The 20,372-nt window shown below is 50.1% G+C and overlaps 1 protein-coding gene across 3 annotated transcripts in view; it reads left to right on the top strand.

Moving 5' to 3' along the window:
- CYTH1 (cytohesin 1) overlaps nucleotides 1-20,372 on the top strand; it is an 836,242-nt gene that overhangs the window by 539,997 nt on the left and 275,873 nt on the right. The gene's annotated exons all lie outside the window — the stretch shown is intronic.

The following is a 20,372-nucleotide window of genomic DNA, read 5'->3' as shown; positions in this document are numbered from 1 at the left end:
ATATACACAAAAGCAATGGTTCGTCCTCAATCAGTGAGTGATGATTCTATGTTTTGTGAACCAAGGTTGATGGTGCGCCATAAGTCGTGCTGTATAAGGGTCGACGGCGTTTCGATCCTATTTATTTAGGATCTTCATCAGGACCGGGTTGCCAGAATGGGAATGAGCAGCCAGAAATGGCAGGGGGTGAAAAAGTTGGTTCTCAGGAGGAACCAATGCTGTGGGTACAGTCTTTAAATTGCCAGAGGAGTTTTGTTGCCTCTCAACGGGTCCGGATTGCGGTCCAAGAGGAGTGAAGCGTGGGCACAGAAATGGAGCCCCGATCTGGCCCGGGGAGAAAAATGTCTTCACCGAATTAGGATATCAGGGTCAGGCTCTGGATAAGTTGGAACTACAGCCTGTAGCGTTAAGAGTTTACCTCGTGTCGGGAGCGGTCCGCCATCAAAGTCCGGGGGCCGGGGAGCAGTTCGTCAGTGGTGCAAATCCGCGTCGGGCAACTGGGAGAAGTTTTTAGGTCTAGCATAGGCAGCGTATGGTCTGTGTGCAAGACTGTTGTATCGCTCCTCAGTGGGCTTCTGGCACGCTCATCATTGCCAATCGTTATTTGTTGTGCATTCAGAAATGCTGCCTTTTTATTGGTGCATTTACTGTAATTGTCCCTCCTTTGGGTGCTTGGTTCCCTCCCAGGTAATTTCACTAAGTGAATCTTTTTGTTGCCCAACGCACTTCGTTTACCCTTCCTTCTGTTACAGTGCTTGATGGTTCCTTCTCCCATCTGGGCATCCCAGCTTCAGTCAAAACACAGTGTTCAGAAAGACACCGAAGGTTTTGTGTATTTTATTTTATTAAAATCAGTGCAACTGCTGCTGTGCTTTATCTTTGGCGGCCTCGTGCCTTTGCTGCCTGTTAGCATTTTATCGACAACAGACTCCCTTAGAGCCATTACTTTCCTGGCAAAGGCTTGTAAGTATTTCAAAATTGTGTTTCGCCAGAGAGTACTTTTTTATAAGCTTTAAAATTGAGATTGAAAGACTGCAATCAGACAATAAAAGTGTGCTTTCACGTGCCCCATCAAGTACACTGTCATTGACAAATGAAATGGAGATTGTTTTGCTATGGCACTCATGCCTATTATTACCACAGGGGAGGAATAGGCATCTCAACTTTAAGAAACGAGAAGTACTTCGAACATTACGTTTTAGCTCAATGAAATTCTGTCATGACATTTAACAAGATTGATCTTTCGCATAGAATGTCATTTGTATAAGCGTAGGTGTGCCAGATTATGAAGATTTTTTATTCCTGACTGGCAGGTCTGTTCCCAGGAATTTGTTGCATCTAACTGCGAGAAAAAGACCAGATCAAATTTCAGTTTTGCAGGGATCTTATGGGTAATGAATCTATTTTTTTATTTTATTCTGGCATGTGGTTTACGTTTCAGGTGGCTTTTGGGAAATCACTGAGTGAGTAGGGTGAAGCAAGAAGTTAACGGCAGGTTGCAAAATCGGCTGAAATATTTGTCAGAAAAAAGGCGCGACTCTCCCTGGAGTAAAAGGAAACTAGTCCACACAGTTGGGTTTAGTGCGATATAAATGACATTATGGGGTTATCCAGTGTAATATGCTGTAGAAAAGAAGCTTCCCCAGTGATTAACTGCATTCCTCAGACCCACCTTTCAATGACATTCTTTTAGAAAACTAAGTGTGCATTTCCACTGTAGCAGCATGCACCTTTTGAGCATCCTTGATTGGAATGGAAAAGTGCTTTCTGCACAGTGCCAAATGTGCTTATGACGTTTGTAGGCCTCATCTGTTTAGTTCGTCATTGCCCAGTCTTTAAAGGAACATTCAGTCGATCCAATACATTTGGTGCCTATATGCAATCCACTTTTCTAAACACTTAATGTCAAGCAAATTATAAAACACTAACAGCGTGAGAACGTCAAGTCGAAATCGAGGGACAAAGCTATGCTGCTCACATGAGGGCCAGAGAATAGCCTAGCTAAATTACCAAATTCTACAAATGTTTATGCTTTAGATTCGTGCCTCCGCGGACGTTGGGGCATTTCTGATCCTGATGTTGTTGCATCTTGATCTATTTTCAAGGTCTTCGGCATGGGCCTGGAGATCTAGCTGCTGATCAGTGAGGTGGATTAGTTACTGTCTGAGCTGCTCATGTTCCTCGTCTCTGGTGCTCTTGTGATTCTCCAGGGCGTCCACTCTGTCCCCAGTGTCTGTGATCTCCTTCCTGACTCCCCCCAAATCCTTCTTAATCGACTGAAGGTCTTATCTGAGGGATGTGAAGAAGGTCCCCAGGCAGGATTGGGTGATTGGTGCATCTCCATCGTCCGCGTCCTCAGAGAGCTGGGGTGCAGCCGAGCAGCTCGAGTGACCCGAGGCAGGAGACTTGGTTAGCATGTCATTCAGGGAGTGGTCCTTCTTGGCCCATGGAGCTGTCATATTTCTGTCTGTGGTGCGATTGTCCTGGGATCTGCGCTATAAGGGTGGGGAAGTCTCTTCCACAGCGGGACAGATCTGTGTCAACAGGGATCCTGCTTGCCCCCACATCCCAGAGGGCGTAGTATCTTAATGTGCGACGTTCAGTTGGTGGAACGCAACCCAGGGGAGCCTCTACCCCGAGTCACAGGCATCCGTGCATTGCTTCGGCCCGGTAGGGCAAAGAGAAGTAGTTCACAGGGCTCTGGCCGCTCTGCTGGGCATCTCTGTGGTGATCTCAAGGGTCCCCAATGCTTAGTCTTCGCGAGGGGGAGGCCAAGCAGTACGCCCCTTGGGGCCTAAATATGTGCAGCACTCATCAGACCGTCTCCCCCTCTTCGCCGTGTACCTCACTCGCCTGTCACACTCAGGATGCTGCTGTAGGGGACTTTGTCGCTCACTCCCTGGGGAGTGTGGTATTCAACTGGATACTGGCTTCCCCAGTCTCTCTCTTAGGAGAGGGCTCCCCCTACCTTCGTCGCTCTCTGTTGCTCAAGGCCTCTTTTCTTGTTGGCCCATTGGGCATTGGCTGTGAACCCTGTATCTTGTGCCCCGGCGTCTGTCTCTCCTCGCTGTCCCTATTGTGGCCTAGTCTGTCTGCCTGGTTGCTTTAAATAGCTGCCCGGGCATGTCCACCTCTTGGACTCAGTGATGTGACCGCTCCCCCGGTCCCAGAGGGTTTAGGCTGACTGCCGTCCACCGGGTCCAGTTGTGTCTTTGTTGGCCGAGTGACGTCATAGTCAGAAGTCGGAGGGCCCGGGAAAACACCAAGGCCCGCCAGACACCTCCTGCCTCTCCTGCTCTGGCCGCAGGCCCTCGTGTGCTGCTGATATCGTCTCTTACTCCGGGACCTCCTTGCACACCGTCCACTCTCGCCTCCTTTATTTTATTTTATTTATTTATTTTTAAAGTTTTGTATAGCGCTAGCTAGACCGGTGGGTATCAGAGCGCTTCACATACACATTGTGGAAAACAGAAGGGCCTTACATTACCTAGGAGGCTGACAGTAAGTAAGCAAAGCACGGAAAAAGAATACAGCATGGACAATAAATAACTGTCCAACGGAGGGGGAGAGGAAAAAAAGAAAAACAAGGTGATTAGCATAATCCGTTAATCATGAATCCTTGAATGGGAGTCAACTCGGAGTATTGAGGTCTAGGTTAGTTGACGTTGTTCAGGAAAGTATTTGTAAAGGAGGTGGAGGTTGAGGTCTCTTTTGAAACAGGAGAAGGAGGGGTTGTATCTGAGGACTCCCGGGAGAGCATTCCATATCCTGGGAGCGTTGCCAGAAAACGATCGGAATTGGGTGGTTTTCTGTTTCACTTTTGACGGCATGAGAAGGAGTGAGTTGGAGCTTCTCAGTGTTCTGGCTTGACCTGCTCTAACCAGTTTGTTTTTCAGGTAGTTGGGGGCCGGAGACTGGAGGGTTTTGTGTGTGATGCAGGCCAGCTTGTAAATACATCTCCCTTCCATGGGAAGCCATTTCAGGGAGTTGAGCTGGAGTGATGTGTTCAAATATTTTTAGTCCAGATACAAGTCGAGCGGCCATGTTCAGCACTGCCCTAAGAGGAGCTAGGTGAGCTTTAGGGGTCCCTGTAAGGATGGCGTTCCCGTAGTCGATTTTCGAGAGAACCAGGGATTGAACTACTGTCTTGAGGTCATCATGGGGAAGAAAAGGTTTCAATTTCTTGAGGTGTTTAAGAGAGAAAAGAGCACTTTTTGCTGAGTTTTTTATGTGGGCCTCCATTGACAGGTTCTTGTCAAGGGTGATGCCTAGCGACTTAACTGAGTCGGATAGAACGAGGGGGCAGTTTAGAGCAACCAGATTCTTGAGCAACTCTTGGATAGGACGATGGTTGCTTTTCGGAGAGAATAGGATCAGTTCCGTTTTATCTGGGTTGAGCTTTAAGTGATTGACGTTAAACCAAGTTTGGATCTCCGTTAAGAGTGGTATTAAGGTGTTGGATGTCATCGGGGGACTTGATTTTGAAATAGATTTGGGTGTCATCCGCTTAAAGGTGGTAACTCACACCAGCTTTTTTCAAGATGATTGTGAGGGGATCCATGAAGAGATTGGAGAGGGACGAGGAGAGGATCAAGCCTTGTGGTACCTCAAGTGTGACTTTTGTTGGCTTCGAGAGACAAGAGTTGATTTTAATTTGTTGCGAGCAATGCTGGAGGAAAGAGGTGAACCATTTTAGTACGGTATCATTTATGCCGGAGTGCTTCGACAAGGTCTCAAGAAGAGCTGGATGATTAACTGTGTCTAATGCCGCAGATAGGTCAATAAGGATGAGTAGGCAGGCATCACCATCATCTAAGGCTTTGCGAATGTCGTCCAAGACGTTGAGTATGGCTGTTTCAGTGCTACAGCCTTTCCTGAATCCCGATTGAAAGGTGTCGAGGAGGTTGAACTCATCAATGTGTTTATTGAGCTGGTGGAGAACACATGACTCCAATGTTTTTGCAAGGAATGGGAGGTTTGAGATAGGTCTGAGGTTGTTCAGATCATTAGGGTCGGCCCCTGGTTTCTTGAGAATGGGCGTGATTTGTCCTAGTTGAAGGGAGTCTGGGACACAGCCTGAGGTGAGAGAGGCGTTGATGATTTTTGTCCAGAAAGGGGAGATGGTGTGGTTGAGTTCTTTTATGATCGTGGAAGGGAGAGGGTCCATGGTGTGGGAGGAAGGTTTTAGATTAGAAATTATCTTGAAGCCGAGCCCCGCGGCCACGCAGAGGAAGAGGACTTACTCAGGGAGCTCTAGACCTCTGGACTGCGCAGCCATGGGAAAGAGGGACACGGCGCCCAAGACCTCGAGACAGGGCCCAATGGACAACTTCGCGGCGCCACGTCCAATGATGGAACAACAGCCTGTACAGCCTGGCGCACGCAATGATACGACCATGTTATTGGAAGCCATACAGGCGTCTAGAACGGACATCCAAGCCTCACGAGCAGCACTGGAAACAAAAATTGGAGAAGTAGGATCCGAAGTGACTCTATTACGCCAGGACTTCCGAAACTTGACCGACAGGGTCACGGCGACCGAATAGAGGTTGACCGACAATGAGGAATCGATTACGACACTTAAGAAGGACATGGCGGAGCTGCAGGCCTCACACCGTCACCTGCTGTGGAAGGTGGATGATGCCGAAAATAGGTCAAGGCGGAATAACCTACGCTTTGTGGGCTTTAGGGAAGGGATTGAGGAAAGGAATATGGCCGCCTTCCTCCTCGACTGGCTGAAAACCACCTTCCCGACGGCGCGATTCTCTCAGTGCTTCATCATCGAGAGGGCACATAGGGCGCTCCTGGCCAAACCACCGGAGGGAGCGAGACCGAGACCGGTTATAGCGCGCTTCCTGAACTTTGCCGATCGAGATCTGATCCTCCGAGAAGCCAGGAAAAGGGGAGAGATCCGCTTTGAGAATGCTACCATAATGATCTTTCCGGACTACAGTCAGGAAGTCTCAAAACAGCGCCACTCCTTTGACGCTGTAAAGGCAAAACTGAGATCACTCGACATTAGGTATATGCTCCTCTTCCCGGCCAAACTCAAGGTCATCTACCGGGACAAATCCATCTTTTTTGCGCACCCGGAAGACGCATGGCAGTGGCTCGAGGAACGCCCCATCCTGAACAGTAGAGAAACGGCGGGCCGGGAAGCTCTGGACAAGGCGCTGCGAGAACGGCCGAAGTGGGAGAGGCCGAAGCCACAGCGGCGGAAAACACGGAAGACGCAGCAGAAGACGCCGGCAACTCCCTACAGAACACGAGGTATGCAGGACAGGAGAGGAAGCAGATCGGCGTCCCCGGCCAACGGCTCCGCGGCAGGCTCGAGGTTTAGCTGCCTAAGGAATGGAATCCGCTCTGAAGGATAAGATCTGGAGGAGTCGGAGGGCCGCGCGTCCGAAGGAGAAGAGGAAGACAATAGGAGCGATTCGTTGCACCCTCTGGCCAAAGAAATCCAGCAGCTAGAGCAGGACTCCACAGGTCAAGAGCAGCACATGGACACACAAGACTCACTATCGTGAATAATGGTGAACTGGGATCGGGAAAAGATGGCGGCTCGGCGATGCGGAGCAAGCAAGTTGACACACCCCCACTACTGTTCTTTGTGTTTTTAGCACTGGTTATTGTTTAGTAAAGGTGGGATGTGTGGGAGGGCGACAGGCCTTCTCCCGTGGATAGTTTGGTCCCGGATTGGGATGCGACTGGAAGGGGAGGGGGGTGCGGGGATGAGTTGGTTTCGGTATTGCCTCAAGTTGGGGTTGTTGAGAGTAATGGGGGGGAGAGGGGAGTTCGTCAGGCAACAGCAGAGCCACGCCAGCCCATACCTGGGGTCTATCCCACTCCAAGGTCCCGCTTGGGGAGGACGCTGTGATGCAATATGGCAAGTACACTAGACACTCCACACAGGAACGACACAGGGGTCGCGGTGCTAACGTGGAATGTGAACGGCCTGGGGTCCAAAATTAAGAGAGGCCTGGTTACCGCCTACCTCAAGAGACTGGCACCTGATATTATCCTCCTCCAGGAAACCCACCTAAGAGGGAATCACTGCGCTTTCATAGCAAGAGGGCGTTACACTGTCCTAGCACATGCTGGCTACACTACGGACTCCAGGGGAGTTGCGATTCTCATAAATAAAGCAGTGCCATTCACGGTTACACGCACCTGGCTAGACCCGCAGGGCACATATGTGGGAGTTCAGGGGTTGTGGAGAAGGCGTAGATTCACAATATTGTCAGTATACGCCCCGCCCAATCTCCAACAGCGCACACTAAAGGCAGTCACTACCATCTTGCTGGACACGGCTGACACTACACAAGTAGTGGGAGGGGATTTTAATGATGTGATGTGCACCATGCAAGATAGATCGGGGTCACCACACGCAGGGGGTCACACGACAGCCTTAGCACGGCTCATGAATACCGTAGGCCTCACTGATGTATGGAGATTGCTCCACCCTACACAAGAAACGTACTCTTTTTACTCCGGGGCACACAAGGTCTTCTCCAGGTTAGATTATGTCTTCGTATCCCGGCAGGAGATCTCGGTGGAAGATCTGGCGGAATATAAGGCGAGAGGGATATCTGATCACTCCCCGCTGTATGTACACTTGGGGCGTGCGAGGGGAGCCGGGCGGGCACAGTGGAGATTAACGGCGTGGGACATCCAAATGCCGGAAATACTCTGGGGCATGCGGGCGGACATTAGGGTCTACATGGCTGAAAATGAGGGATCAGTAGACTCCGGAGTTACCCTCTGGGAGGCGATGAAACCGGTACTTCGTGACCGCATCCAGAGTAGGCTGGGAGAGGCCAGGCGGACACAACAGGCCAAGATAGCGAGCGAGGAGGCGAATATCCTGACCTTAGAAACAGAATACCTTCGGCAGAAAGAGGAGGCGCGCCTTAGAAGATTGCTTGACACACAGAGACACTATAGGGAATTGGCCGAAGACGAGGCACGCACTCAGGCACTGGCAACACTACACAGGCTATATGATGTAGGCGATAAGTCAGGTAAACTTTTAGCTTGGCTGAGCAGGAAAGAGCGTGCGTCACGATGGGTAGATCAGATCAAGTTGGCAGGGGACAGGAGAGTAAACACGGATGACGACATAGCGGAAGCCTTTGCGACCTACTATGAGGCCTTCTACAGGGCCAGGGAACTGGGCGACAGTGAGGACGCCCAACACTACATGGGCGACATGGAGGTGCCTACCCTATCCACAGACGCTAATGTAGCCTTAGAGGCGGACTTAACGCTGGAGGAGCTTTCGGAAGCAATAGCGGCGCTGAAACCAGGGAAAACGCCGGGACCTAATGGCTTCCCGGCGGAATTCTTTAAACGAACTGCTGACTTGTTGCAGTGGCACATGAAGACCCTATTTACTGAATCATACCGGGCGGGGAATCTCCCTCCTGATCTGGACCTAGCCATCATTGTGCCAATCTACAAAGAGGGGAAACCGAGAGATGACTGCTCCTCATACCGCCCAATCTCCCTGCTAAATATAGAAACGAAAATCCTGGCCACAGTCTTGGCAATGGCGCCTGCGACGGGTCATCACGGAGCTAGTCCATATGGACCAATCCGGCTTTCTTCCTGATAGGGCGACCAAGCTAAACCTCCGTCGCACCCACAACTGGCTGCAAGAAGTCTCTGAGAGAAGTGAACCCCACTGGTTCCTCTCCCTGGATGCGGAGAAGGCATTCGACGCAGTCCACTGGCCTTTCCTGATGGAGACCCTACGACGGTTTGGGTTTGGACCTAAGTACTTGAAATGGGTTCAACTCCTTTACTCAGACCCGAAAGCGAGAGTGCGGGTTAATGGGAGGCTCTCCCGCGAATTCCCCGTCGGGCGAGGTACTCGACAGGGCTGCCCACTGTCCCCCCTTCTATTCACCCTTACCATCGAGATTTTAGCGATAAGGATCAGGCGGAATCAGGCAATCAGAGGCTTTATATGGGGAGACTCGGTTGCCGTACAGGAAAAAATATCCCTGTACGCCGACGACATACTACTGTTCGTGACAGACCCAGATACGACTATCCCAGCACTATTTAGAGAACTCGGCGACTTCGGGGCGCGAGCAGGCCACACAATAAATTGGCACAAATCGGTCCTCTACGATCCTCAAGGCAAGGAGCGGGGAGCCTGCCTGCCAGAGTTACTAATACACACTACGGAAGGCTTCAAGTACCTGGGAATCTTTATAACACGAGACAGGGCGCGTTCTTTCGCTTCCAACTTAGCCCGCATAATGCTAGAGGCCACGACGGAGATGGATAGGTGGAGACAGCTCCCGCTCACCATACTGGGGCGCGCTGCACTGTATAAAATGGTCCTCCTCCCTAAGTTTCTTTATGCACTCCAGAACGATTATTATCCTTTGCCGAATAAGACCCTGAATAAAATCCATGCTGATTTACGCACCTTCCTGTGGCTGGGGAAGCAGCCGAGAGTGGCGCTCTCCACCCTACAGCGCCATCAGTACAGTGGGGGGATTTCGCTCCCCAACCTCGAGGCGTACTACTGGGCGGAACACCTCGCCCCAATCAACGAATGGCTGCACGTGGCAGCCGACCACCCTACATATGCCCTGGAAAGGTCTAAATGGTCAAGTAAGACTATACTACACTATCTCTATGGGGAACCGATGGGACGGCACTTCCTCCCGGCCACCAAGATCACGTTAACGGCTTGGTATAGAGCGTCCAAAAGAATGGGTTGGGACAAAAGACCCACTAGACAGACACCACTGTGGTGCTGCAAATGGCTGGGAGAGTTGCATAAGCTGAAAGGTTTTAGAAGGTGGGACGACATTGGCATCTCCACAGTGGGGGACGTGATAGCAAGGGAAGACCTGAAAACCTTCCAGGCGCTCCAAGACGAATTTGGCCTACACAACACCCAACATTATAAATACGTTCAACTGAAACACGCATGGAGGGCACAAAACATTACACCCTCGGACCTTCCAGAATATGCCCCGTTAGAGGGTAGACTGCTACAGGAACAGATAGGGAGGGGGGCGGTATCCCTCACGTATAAAACCCTGACCAACAACATACTGGGGGATCTACAAGACCTACGAGCCAAATGGGAGGCGGACGTGGGTACCATGGAGGATTTGGATTGGGAACTCGCCCTCATGCACCCACGGGAGGTGGCTATCAAGTCGTGGCTCCGTCTTATTCAATTTAAGGTACTGCACAGATCATACTTTGACAGGGTGAGACTATTTAGGATGGGCAAAATACCTGACACGACATGCCTTAGATGCCATCAACAGAATGCAGATTTTTTTCACACGATCTGGGGTTGTGCAGTCATTCAGGAATACTGGGGGGGGATGTGCTCCTGGAACTGGGGGAGGTGCTGGGGGCGGACATACCGCGAGACCCTAGATTAGCACTGCTGGGTACGACCACTGAAGTAGACCTATCCCGTCCCTTGAGTATCTTTCTAGTTTTAGCGCTGGTAGTGGCGAAACGAGATATCGCACGGCACTGGGGGGCACCTGAAAAACCAGACTTGGAGGAATGAAGGCGAGGACTGGATCTATACATGGCGGCGGAGCGAGTAACTTACAAAGCCAGAGGATGCCCCACAAAGTTTCGGAGGGTGTGGGCTAAGTGGAGGCAATACCACGGACTAGAATGAAACATCATGAACTGGTGACATGGGGCCTATGAGACCCTGATCGGGATAGACTACATGCCGGGATTCCATGAATGATGAATACGTCCCTAACTGCCCGGTTCCCATACAAGGAACTGAGGGACCACTTGAGCGGGGGGGAGGGGAGACCAGGAGGAGGGTCGCGGGTGGGTGGGGGTAGAGGCCTGCTGTTTTAAGGGACTTTTAGGGTTTTTTTTGTTTCTTTTTATGTTGCCTGTTCAAAAGCAAGAGTTTTATCGAGGGCTACTATGTTCGACAACATCAAATGTTGCGTGTTTGACGGCCAGAGCGGAATGTTGACGCTCTACCGTGTGCAGATCCTTTGCCTTTGTGATCCTTCTGATGCAACAATAAAAAGAATTTATAATAAAAAAAAAAATGAATCACAGAAATTATCTTGAAGACCTCGATTTCCGCCATTAGCTCAAAGTCGGACCAGTGTGCATTGTTTTTTAGCTGAAGGCCGGTCTGATTGTCCTTATACAGAGCTCTTTCTGCGGGTCAAGGAAAGTAGAAGGGGGCAGGTTATGAGGGAAGGGGTGTTTGCGGTTTGTATGAAGGATTGATCAATTTTAGAGACTTTATTAGTGCAGAAGGTGGCAATTTCTTCACATCGCTCATTTGTGGCTTCGATATCTTGGGAGGGGGTGCCGTTAGTTTGGCTTTTGACAATGCTAAAAAGTTCTCTCTGTCTGTTTTTTGCCAGATCTAGTTGGCTGCGGAAAAAGGACGCCTTTTCACTGAAGATGCGTTTTTTGTATGCCTGCCGAGCAGATCTAAGTTGTGTTAGGTGTAAGGTCGAGGGGTTAAGCCTCAAGCCCTTTCCGTTTGTCTGAGTTGGCGCCGTTCATCGTTTAGCTCCACGTTAAACCAGGGTTTCGATTTGTTTTACCTCTGTTGTTTGAGTTTGAGTGGAGCTACTTGGTCTAAAACCTCTGTCATTTTTTAATTAAAGTGTGTAGTGAGGTCATCAGCCGTCCATGATGAGGGATGAAGTTGAAGATGTGGATGAATCATCGATTCAAGTTTGGATAATGGGACATTTTTGATGTTTCTGGTCAAGAGTTTAGGTTTGACGTCACAAATAGGTTGGTGGCTCACCGGTGTGTCAATCCTGAACAGGATAAGGTGGTGGTCGGACCAGTCAATGGGAGAAATCGCTCTCAAAGAGACCTGTTTGTTGTTGGTAATTATTGCATCTAGTGTTGCATCTTTGATGCACCTTTGATGTGAGTTGGCTTATTGCATAGTTCTTTGAGGTTATGTATTTCCAGAAGGTTGGGTAGGTTCAGGACAGTGGAGTCTTTAGGGTCGTTCAAGTGGATATTGAGGTCACCCAGGAATACGTCTTTGGTATCTGTCATTGAGAACCGTGTTATTAGGTCTGATAGTTCTTTGTGAAAGAGAGTACGTTCTCCAGGTGGATGGTAGATGGTGTGGAATTTGATGGATGAGGTGCCCTTAGTGGTGAGTTCGACACCCAGGTATTCAAACGAAAGGTATTCTGCAGGTTTGAGATTGGTAATCTGTATTCCAGCTTTGTGGATGATGGCTAGTCCCCCCCCACCCCCGTTTTGATCGGCCTGTCTTGTCTGATTATATTGTACCCTGGGGGGGGGGGGGTGAGAATGTCAAGGATGGGGGTAGAGTGGACATTGAGCGAGGATTCAGTGAGAAAAGCGATGTCAATTTCTTCAGCGAGAAGAGCTTCAGCAATGTCAGTGGCGTTTTGTACTGCTGTTCTGCAGTTTAGGAGCATACAAGAGAGAGGGCGGGGAGTCTCGATGATGGGGGGAGTTAGGTGGATAGAGGTGTATTGAGCAGGGGGTCTAGGCGAGTGGACAGTATTAGGGATTCTGTTTGTGCCAATAATAACAGGGATGTGGAAAGGGGCAAACGTCTGTTTGGAAGCGAGGTCAGAGTCATTGATCTCATCTGGTTTCGGTACAGAAAAGGGCTGGCTATCCCAGTTGGGACTAAGTGTCTGATTCGCTGCTGGATTGGGGGGTCGAGGGGTGCTCTTGGTGGGGGGGGGTCATGAGAGGTGTATTGAGTGGGGCCGTGGGAGGTGTATTGAGTGGGGTAAGGGCCATGTGAGGTGTATTGAGTGGGGCCAAGGGAGGTGTATTGAGTGGGGTAGGAGCAGAAATACCCAGGGGGAGGGAGCACGGTGGCTTGGCTCTGTTGAGGTTTTGTTGTAAGTGAAGGAAAACAGCAGTAAGAGAGTTAATTTTCATCTCCATTCTGTTCCGTTGCTGTGTTATTAAACTAAAAAGTTTGAGGTTTTAGGCAGGGGTCGAGACTGACTTGGGTCTATGGAGGGAGATTTAACAGGGGTCAGGGATAGGATGGAGTTCCTAGGATTCGGAGAGGGGAGGGGTTGAACACAGGGAGCCGGGTTAGTCATGTTCCCATTAGAGGAGTTCAGAGGAGGAGAAGTGGGACTAGTGTCCAGATGAGGAGGGAGAGAAATTCTAGGAAGTTCTGGGTTATGACAGAGAGATTAGTGGTGGAGGTAGGTTGTGTATGTGAGAGTGCGGCAGCGGTAGGGGAGTGTGCAGAGGCGGGAGATGGCGTTAGACCCGGGGGGAGACAGGGTCAGGGGAACAGGGACTGTGAAGGGGGTCGGGGAAGATTGTGCGGGAGGGTTCAGATTATCAGGGGTGGGGAGTGGAGTGTCTGAGGGGATTTCAGTCGCAGTAGGGCTAAGGTTAGTGACCGAACTGTCGAGATCGGCCTTGTGGGGATTGTTAGTTGTGAGTTTGTCGCTCCTGGTGTGCTCAGTTGATGTGCTCGTGGTGGGTGTTTGGCGACGGAGGGTAATGATAGGGGTTGTGTGATTGAAGTGAGTGATGGTGGATGTCCGTGAGTTGAAGAGCGGGTCTTCAGGGCAGGGAGATTGGATCAGTTCCATGTTATTAGGGAGGGTGGTGAGGGATGGGGGAGATAGGGTTTGATGGCTCAGTTGAGTTAACAAGGAGAGAAGTGTGGGGAAGTGGCGGTCAAAAGTGGTGAGGTGCGGGTCGGTGGCTTGTACGAGAATGGTTCCAGTTCTGTAGATGGAAATGGTGAGTTCCCCTTTGAAGGTCGGGGATATGGTAGTGGAGATTTTTTCACCATAAGGGATGATTAATGACTTGGCGACATGGAGGTGAAGAGAAAAGGTGTTTTTCCATTTAGCCGGGCTATTGGTGTAAAAAATGAAGTTAGTTTTCGTGCTGCCGTTGGACTCTGAGTGGTAGTTATCTACAATGAGTGTTTCCGGGTGTTGTTTTAGAGTACTGTGTTTGAAGTTCTTTTTAGCATTACTGGTCATTTTGTTAGGGTAGTTAATGGACCAGAAGTTGGGTCCGTAACGCACAAGCGTAGAGTTTCGGGTGGGGTTAGGTGGGCGCATGATTGAAAGGTAGAAAAGTCGAGACGTAGAAGGTAAAACCTAATAAGCATAAAAGTGCATCTATAAGCATAAATCAAGGTGCATAAAACATACTACAAACATTACATTTCCTAGCACCTATAAAAAGCACACTAGGGCTTTGTGCCCTACAAATGTAATAGTCCTCTGGGCCAACTGGCCATCTCTAAGGGGCTCACATGCCCTCTGTCCAAAGTCACGGCGCGCTGCCAATGCAGCACAGTCATGGGTGCGCACTTGGCACAAATCTAAACGTGGTAGCTGCCCACTACTTGCTGGGCATCTTCAATGAAGGTCCTAAACGTTGCATCTAGCGCAAGTGCTGCGCAGTTGTGCATGCCACGGTAGGGGCGAAGGAGTGTGTCTCACTCCTAGATTAAGCCCATGTCCCCTAAAAGTGGGAATTCCTTTCTTCAGGTTTCAGATGTGCTCCTGTCATGATTATGAATGATAATTTCATATCTTATTTTTATTATTAGTACTCCTCAATTGATATGTCAGCCTAGTAGAAGGAGGATAAATATAGCGACGAAATTTTAACCCTCCTCGTGGGCAGACTAGTTTCACACTTCACTATAATCCTGAATACTACTCTAATATGGCTGCCATGTTAGCTCTGAACTAAGGAGTAGTCCTATATCGCTTTCTATGAAGTTTGATTCTTAGGGAGGTAGTCCTCTGTCACTTTCCCGGAACAACTTTGTAATCAACCTTTAATCCTAGTCCTATGTCTCTTTCCAACGATGGTGATGAATGTATAGGTGTTTCTTTAGTTAAGTTCTTTTACTGTACCGCCGTGCTCTGCCGCCCCTCTAGGCTCTCCAGCCACGGCGTCAGGTCTCCACTATAGTCCGGGGCTGCCCACATTCCTGCAGGCCTCGACACTGCTCGGTCCAGGTAGCCTGTGGGACCATGGGTTCCGGGAGCCACAGTGCGATGGTCCCCATCCCCCACCCCCCAGGTTCAGGGGCACCAAGAATTTACAGCAGTTCGACGGGGCCAGAGCGGAGGGACCAGAATACTCGTCCACTCACTCCACCATCTTGGCCACGTCCCTACAAATGTTTATACAGTGATGTAGGAAACAATGTTTTCAGATGTGCTGTCTGTGAGCAGAAATGGGGAAAATATTATCACCGGGTTGAGCCTACTGCTTCATGCTGCTTTGTATAACCAGCTGTCAGAAACCTGCAGCTGTGGAAAGTCATTAAGGCTTTCATTCTCCTCAGGCGGAACAGTTGGCACCATTTGATTGAATATTCTGCTAATGTTATCCATAATCCAGTTTGTGGCTGTGCCCGGTACAAGGTCTATAATGTCCTCATTCATTCTAATGCGGCCAGGTTCAAATGTGTTCAGGTAACCTTGCTGTTCCTACTTACATTTCACATGCTTTATATAATCTTTCATTTCCTATGAGTGTTTGCTTTTTTCAGGCTGTTGTTACTTTTTTTTTTTTTTTTTAGGTAGCATATTACTCGTTTCCCCTCTCTCATAACCTATTTCCTGGTTCTCGAGTGCCGTTAGGTCATATGAACAGCAATAGCGCTATGCAAATATGATCAATCCACTGCAAATAAAAAATTAAAAAGTAAAGAATACTGTCATTTTCAACGCCAAGAGCTCTAACTTTCAGAAATGCAAGACCGCTTGCATTGCAGATGCCTGTTTCATTTCTCATTGCTAAAATAACATGAATAATGTACCATGAGAAATGGACTAGCAAGATGGGCACCTAGTCATTTTTCTCGTGAGCTCCTTGGGGGCAAACTTTTTTTTTTTTTTTTTTTTGGAGTTCAAACTGCTTTTATTGGGAAGTACAGACAGTACACAGCTTTCTGTGCCTACAACCCGGAGGCCGGCAGCAAGGTATGCAGCAAAAGGAAAAAGACAAATCAGTAAAAACACAGCTGTGGAACCGACAACCCGGAGGTTCGGTAGCGTCAATTCTGTATCATGCCAGGTATGAACAGCGGCCAGTACTTAAAGCAATCAGATCCGGATATGCTGCAGCAGAACAGGTTTTTGTAACGTTCGTGTACATTTAGGTCAGTGAAACAGTTCACAACTTTAGAACAAAACTGTAGGGGTGCACGGCCGTACCCGGGGGTAGAACCCTAGGGTATATTCATAACAGCAATCAACAAGAGTCTACTAAAGCAATGCAATGACGAGTGATAGTAACAATGGTGTCCTGTTCCCCGATAGCCGGAGATGACATGAAGCGTCAGTGGGTTGCGTCGGGCCTGAAACTGAGGGTGTATGGAAGTGTTAGGTCAATGGAAAGTGCATGTCAATCGTGGATCCGATGGCAACGGCATTGGACATAGTGCCAGTGGATAGGCTGCGGGAGGGTGGTATGCATATATACTACCAGTGAGGCAAGGAGTGATGCAGTGTTTCAGCGATATTAGCTAAGAAATGTCGCGCCCGACTACGGAGAGTAGTCGGAAGCCTCTATTGTTCTCGAATTAGTTAATCGCCCACAGGTCCGCCTGTAGGGACATCGTCGTCATCTGACTGAGCAAGTAGATAACGGACCAGCGGACTCCATATATCCTTGGGTCGGCTAGTGAGCGGTAACAGCTCGGCAAAGGTGAGGTGCTGTTCCTGACAATGAGTTAGGTCCGCTAGCCACTCCTTGAACTTAGGGGCCCTGCCCCTGCCCCAGCGGCATGCCACTCAGCGTCTCTCCAAGAGTAAGGCCACGTCCACGAATTTCCTGCAGGCTTTGGAGACTCGGGCAGTGTGTCCAAGTAAGACAATGACCGGTTCCGCAGCAATGGTTTCCCCAGTCATCACCGTGAGGGCTTCTGTCACCTGTTGCCAGTACAGACGAACCGGGGGACACGCCCAAGCCAGGTGGAGGAAGTCCGCATGTTCAGCATGACAGCGCTCGCAGCGGTCATAGTCAGTCAGATGAAATCGGTATTTCTTCACCGGGGTATAGTATAACTGGTGTAAGAACTTGTAGTGTAGTAACTTGAACCTGCTACTGGCCGATATTCGGGTCGTTAGGGCGCAGCAGGATTGCCAAAGGTCATCAGTGAGGTCCATATCCAGATCAGCACTCCAGCGTGCCCGGGCCCCTGTCTCGGGCAGCGTGGTAGCAGCTCTGAGTTGGCGATAGAGTCCAGCAACTAGATGCTTACCGTCCGGCGAGCATAATAAGAAGTGGAGGGGAAGGAAGATCTCAGGTTCCATTGGGAACTCGGGCAAGATGCCCTGACGTAGGCGCAGGTAATAGAAGACATCGAGCGGGGTGTGAGCGTGGGAGGTAAAAAAAACATCAGCAGTTTTAAATGTGCCGTTTACAAAGCGCTCCCCCCAAGATGTGAGCCGAAGGCGATCACAGAGCAGTCGAAAGCCACGCTCTTGTAAAAGGGGAAGGGAAGGATGAAACGTCAGCGGCAGTTTGGGGGAGTATGGCAGGGAGCAGGAGAGCCTCTTCGCCATGCGGCGCCAGACATCCAGAGTGCAGGAGACAGAGGTGTTTGGTGTCTGTATCAGTGCCTCCGAGCAGAGGAGCAGGCCATTAAGGGGAATAGGATGGACAATCCAGTCCTCCACCGCCATTTGTCGCATGAAGGGCGTCGGGACCAGCCAGTGATATGCATACTGCGCTTGTGCGCATAGATAATAGGCCTCGAAGTCAGGGACATCGAAGCCTCCGACCTCATAAGGTAAAATCAGAGTGGACCACTTCAATCTCGGATTCTTACCCCCACAGAATAGTCTACAGAGCTCCGATTTCAGAGTCTTGAAGAAGAACGGCCCTGGGTAGTACGGTATGTTGAGGAATAGATACAGGTACTGTGGCAGAACCACCATCTTGATAAGGGACGCTCGACCAGCCATGGAGAGCGGGAGAGCAATCCAGCGGTCAACCATGGCTGTGAGTTTTGTAATGGCCACTCCGTAATTAGCCCGGAGCGTTTCGTCCTTATCCCGCGAGATTTGGATACCCAGGTAAGGAAGATCCGTTCGACACCATTCGAGTGGGTAATCGAGAGGGAAGTCCTGCACCGCGTCGGTCAAAGGGAAGAATTGCGATTTAGACCAATTTATGCATATCCCAGACATTCTACCAAATACCACAAATTCCCGTAATAACGGATTAAGGTGGACGTCCGGGTGTTTAACATAAAGGGTGATGTCATCGGCATATAAAGACACATCTATTTGGCGCTGCAGGCATTGCACCGCGCCCGCTCGGTGCAGCTGTCGTATTCTGCAGGCAAGGGGCTCGACTGCGATAGCAAAGAGGAGGGGGGATAGAGGGCACCCTTGACGCGTGCCTCTGGTGATGGAAATGGAGTGAGAAAGCCGGCCATTGATAAGAATTTTTGCAGTAGGTTGAGTGTAGAGTAATTGGATCCAGGAAATAAAGAGCTTGGGAAACCCCATACGTGTCAGAACAGAAAACAGGTACGGCCATTCGACAGAGTCGAATGCCTTGGTGGCGTCAAGGAAGACTGCCGCTACTGGCAGATCAGGGTGAACCGTACGGAGCAGGGAAAACAAGGTGCGAAGGTTGTGCGAAGTGGACCGACCAGGGACGAACCCAGCCTGATCAGGAAGGACGATCCTAGTCATAAGGAGGGATAGCCGGGTGACCAGGACCTTCGCTAGGATTTTAACGTCGCAGTTCAAGAGGGAGAGCGGACGGTACGAACCGCAGGAGCCTGGGTCTTTGCCCGGTTTCAGGAGTGAGGTAATGACCACCTCCCGCATAGAGCGCGGGAGGAGGCCTTCGGCTAGCGATTCCTCGTACACTTCGCGGAGGACAGGGGCCATGATGTCGAGGTAGGCTTTATAGAACTCTGCAGGTATGCCATCTAGGCCTGGTGCCTTACCATTTGCCTTACCATTTTGCAGTGACATAATGGCCTGACGGATCTCGTCAGTTTCGAAGGGAGCGGCCAGGAAAGCCCTGTCGCCATCACTGAGCCAGCATAGCGCTATATCTCCAAGGAACTCCGCATACGGTATTCCATCCGATGTAGCAGAGGTGTAAAGTGCATGATAGTGAGATGTGAAAGCCTCTAGGATGACACCAGAGTCTCTGAGAACGTGATCATGGTCATCAGTGATTTCCAGAATAGTATTGTGGTCTCGTGCAGGCTGTGTAAGGACCGCCAGTGCCCTTCCCGGCCTGTCCCCCTCGCAATATTTTCTGGCCTGCCAATGTTTCCCTCGAAATTTCACCTCTCTGTTAGCTTCGTCTTCATATTTCGACAACTTGTCCCTAAATTCTGCGTGTACTTCTGGACCACCGCCCTCAGCCATGCGGAGCTCCAGCGCCTTAAGCTCTGTGTGTATCGAATGAAGACTGTTTCGTATGTCCCGTAGGACCCCAAAACTTTTGGACATACAGTACCCCCTTATGGTGACTTTGAAGGCCTCCCAGATGCATTCCACTGAATCCACAGACCCCTTGTTCCTGGGGAAGAAGGCGGCGATTTCCTCCCCCAGTTCCGCTCGGAATAGACTATCTAATAGTGCCGCTGGTTGTAATCTCCACCCCGGTCTAGGGTTGTCCCAGCCAGAGATGCGTGTATGCAAGAGTACCGGGCTGTGATCAGAGTATGTTCGCGGTAGGTGTGTCACCCCCCAGAACCTCCAAGGCAACCCCCCTCGAGACGAGAAAGTAGTCCAACCGTGACCATGTGCCTGTGTGTGAGGAGAAGTGTGTACCTTCTCTCCGAGATGAGTGTAGATGCCTCCATATATCCACTAGGCCGCCCTCAGTCATGACTCCCTCTAGAGCCTCTCTGGCTCCTGGTTTGTAATGGGGTGCCCCGTCTGATCGATCTAAGTGTGGTGTAAACGCTAAGTTAAAGTCTCCCCCCCCCCCAGATGACATGGCGAGATCCCACATCCATTATCTTGCCCCATAATGTGGTGAACGAAGAAGGCACATCCGAGTTGGGGGCATAGCAGTTCACAAATGTGATAGTATCATGGCCCATGCGTCCCCATAGCAGTGCATAGCGACCCTCACCATCCTGCAGTTCTCCGTATTTATGGAAGGGCACCGCTCGCCTAAGCAGGATAGTCACACCTCGTGCGTAAGTAGAGAAGGAAGAGAATGTCCGGATACCAGCCCACTTACTAGCAAAAGTAACTCTACCCCTCGGTGACAAGTGAGTTTCTTGCAACATAGCCACATGGACATTATGCCTGTTGAGATAGGCAAGCACATCCCTACATTTCCTAGCATTGTTGAGTCCTCTAACATTCCATGAAATGCAATTCAATTGTGTTTCA

This window comes from Lissotriton helveticus, chromosome 7, assembly GCF_964261635.1.
Source record: "Lissotriton helveticus chromosome 7, aLisHel1.1, whole genome shotgun sequence".
Lineage (NCBI taxonomy): Eukaryota > Metazoa > Chordata > Amphibia > Caudata > Salamandridae > Lissotriton > Lissotriton helveticus.
The sequence above is the reverse complement of the archived record's forward strand: the minus strand, read 5'-3'. Positions and strand labels throughout refer to the sequence as shown.